The sequence below is a fragment of the Pinus tabuliformis genome, chromosome X (assembly GCF_031772625.1).
Source record: "Pinus tabuliformis cultivar Carrire ecotype Pingquan chromosome X, CPIR1, whole genome shotgun sequence".
NCBI lineage: Eukaryota > Viridiplantae > Streptophyta > Pinopsida > Pinales > Pinaceae > Pinus > Pinus tabuliformis.
The window spans coordinates 375,351,208-375,355,156 of record NC_142308.1 but is presented as its reverse complement, the minus strand read 5'-3'; positions in this window follow the sequence as shown (position 1 = coordinate 375,355,156).

Genomic DNA, 3,949 nt, shown 5'->3' with positions numbered 1-3,949 from the left:
CTAGTTTTTTTCATTGTGTTGGAATACCATGGCTACAATATGATATTTAGTAAAAGAAAGGATTTCTTAAGACACATTGCCACTAGAGAATTAAAGCATATGGGGTTCGAGTGAAGAATCTCTAAAAAATAGATGTGCAAGACTATGTAGAATTGAGCACAAAGGTAGAGAAGGTGCAGAGCCGATATGTCATTGAACTATGGCATAGAGGACTTGGCCATTTGTATCATGGTGCTTTGAAGATCATGCAACATATTTCTACAAGCCTCCCCAATGGAGCACTAGAGAACTAGGATACATGCAAAGGGTGTACATTGAGGAAGAACACAAAATGCACCTTCAATGATCGAGACAACAAGGTGCATGCAATCCTTGAAAGGATCCACTCTGATGTATGTGGACCTTTCTCGACAATCTCCACTACCAAGAACAGGTATTATGTTATATTTACAGATGATTTCTCACAAAAGTGTTGGATCTACTTCATGTAGAATAAATACCAAAAATTCTATAGATTTCTTGAGTTTAAAGAACTTGTTGAGAAAGAGACTAGCAAAAAAGTGAAGGTTCTCAGGAGCGATAATAGTGGTGAGCACGTGGCAAGTGAGTTTAAAATTTTTTGTGCAAAGGAAGGAATTCGACAAGAGTTGAAAGCACCTCATAACTCACAACAAAATGGGGTGGTTGAGAGGAAGAACATAAGTATTGTGGGAGAAGAATGAACGATGTTGCATGACCAAAATATGCCTCTACACTTGTGGGTTGAAGCATGTCACACAATGGTCTACTTGAAAAATAAGAATCCTCACAAGATTCTTGGCATGAGTACACAAGAGGAATATTTTTCAGGGAAGAAACCAGATGTGTCACACTTCAGGATATGTGGATCATCAGTTTTCTATCATGATTCCAAGGAAGCAAGCAAAAAGCTAGAGTCGACAACAAAGGTGGGAATATTTGTGGGGTACATTGATACACCTCACAACTATCAGGTGTACTTTCCATCCCTCAGGCTGACAATGGTCAAACAGGATATGAAGTTTGATGATGATAAGCAAATGAGGTGTTCTCTTGAGAGGGAGCTTCAGTTGGGGCTTGATCAGGAGATTTTGGCTCCAAAGGAAGAACCTTAAAAATTTGTGGAGCAACTACATGCAGAGGAGGACAAAGTGGAGACATCAACTAAAGTAGAGACATCCAGAGAAGGAAGGAGGTAGACTAGGGAAGCTGACAAATTATTGCAGGATGCTAGAGAGAATGTGGGAGCAACCACATGACAATACAGGTCAAGAAGGTCACTATATTGGTACATTGGGTACATGGCTCTGATGAGTGAGCTAGTTGAGGCAAAACCATCCTCATTTGATGAAGTAGAGCATCAACCAGTATGGGTTGATTCTATGGTAGAGTAATATGGTTTCATTTTCAGAAACACTATTTGGGAGGTGGTCCTAAGACGAGTAGAAAAATCAATGGTTGACTCGAGATGGATTTATAAGGTAAAGCATGTAGCAGACAAGAGAATAGAGAAAGGAAAGGCTATATTTATGGCCAAGGGGTTCTCTCAGGTGGAGGGAATTTACTATGAGGATACCTTTGCTCCAGTATCAAGGTACTCATCCATAAGGTCAATTCTAGCACTGTCAGCGCAGATGGGGTGGAAGATCCACCAGATGGATGTGTAGGCAACATTCCTTAATGGAGTTATTGAGGATGAGGTTTCTATTGATCAGATATAGGGGTTTGATACTTTCGATAGAGAGGGACATGTGTGAAGACTCAAGCGGGCATTTTATGGACTCAAGTAAGCACCATGTGCTTGGTATACCAGGATCACCAACTATCTCACTGGTTTCGGGTTCACCAAAAGTGAAGCAGATGCAAACCTTTATCACATTGCGGTAGAAGGTAAATTATTGATTATTGTTTTATATGTTGATGATTTAATCCTTATTGGTGATAAGAATCTAATTAGATCTTGCAAGGAGGACCTTGCAAGAGAGTTCGAGATGACATACATGTGACTCATGCATTATTTCCTTGGTTTAGAAGTATGGCAAGGAGATGGGGAATTGTTTATCATTTAGGGAAAGAATTCCAATGAGATAATGAATAAATTTGTCATGGAGAGTAGTAAATCGATGGACACTCCTATAGCAGGTAACTGGAGGAAAGAGGATGCCACTTCAGGTGAGGAATTGGAGGCTACCATTTAGAGACAACTTGTGGGTTCAGTCATATATTTGATGAACACATGACCAGAGATGTTTTATGTAGTTAACCAGCTTATTCAAGCCATGTTTAAGCCAACCGACATGTATTTGAAGGCAACAGAGCATGTGTTGAGATACCCCAGAGGCACTACTCAGTTTGGTTTTTGGTATAGACAAATAGAGGGAGTGAAGATGCAAGGCTTCGTTCCATCAAATAGGAAGAGCACTTTAGGAGGAATTATCCGTGTTGGGTCAACAACAGTTTTTTGGTACAATAAGGAGTAGAGATCTGCGATGCTCAACTCTCTGGAAGAAGAGTACATGGTTGGAAGTCAAACAACATGTGAGGCTATATGGATGAGAAATATTCTTGTTGGTTTTTTTGTCAAAATATGGATTCTACAGTGATTTACTATGACAATCAGAATTGTATCAAACTCCTTGACAATCTAATATTTCATGATCGATCCAAGCATATCGACATCTGGTATCTCCGTATACGAGACTGTGTGTAGATGTGGATTATGTTGTTACAATATATTTCAATAGAGGAATAGAATGCAGATATTTTGACAAAGAATTTTCCAAGGGGAAAATTCGAGTTTCATAGAAGAAGGATTGGGGTATCTAATCATCTCTTTCTTGCTGAGAGGGAGTGTTGAAAATCCAACAAGAAAATCCTAATTTAATTTTTCCTTGATTAAATTAGGAGAAATTTCAATTTTAATTTCAACAAAACACTTGGAGGTAGTTAACGGAGGCGAAATGGGCCTTGTCACTCAGTTAACTTGGTAAATTCGAGTTGGAGACACTTGAGTTCATTTTTAAATGACTTATTGTTAATTTGTAGCAATCTATTCAATTGATTTGAGTTATTGTTAGTGTAACTAATTCTCATTGTTAGTAGAACTAGTGGAGGTTCAGTCAAGGGTGTGTAACTTTTTTCCACACTGAGTGATCATCTAGTTAAACCAGTCAATCAACCTAAATTAACTCATGCATGAGGAGAATTCGAGTTACCCAGTTGAGATTGGATTTCAAGGGTAGTGTACCATCAGTTGTAGAATTTTCCAAGTTGTACATGTGGTGCATGTAGTGAAAGAAGGGCCTAAAGGAATTGCAAAATTTTCAATAAGTAATTTCCCTAATTAATGAGGGGCCAATTCCTCATCAAACAGTGGAAGGAATTAGGATCTTGGCAGGCTAATAAATTGGCTAAATATTGGCTTGAGTCAGTTTATGAGGTAGTGAGATAGATTATACTAGTGCAGGGGTTGCTCTGGCTTCAGCAAGCATTATATATCTTATATGTTCTTTGATTAATTCAACACAGATGGTAAGGGGTTTTGAGCAGTTTCTTTCCCCTAGATAAATATATGTGTAAGTATGTTGAATCTTCATGCATTTTAATGATTTCTGTTCTCGATCGTGATTTGATTTCCATAGATGAGTGGAGCAGCTTCAAGTCTTGTGATCTAGTAAATTTCATGAGCAGATTTGAATCTACAAATTAAATTTCTACACGTGTGACCTATGTAAGTGATATTTTAGAGGGAGTTAAAAATATGGAAAGAGTTCTCAGGATGTGGTCTCTAGAATTAGTAGGTTGAATGGGATAAGGTTGACTGAATATGGGTTAGGGAACCTATTAGATAATCCCAAAATTGATATCCTTGGTACACTTATTTCCCAATTAAACACCCTAGAAAATAAAAAGGAGGAGTTTGCATTGGCCT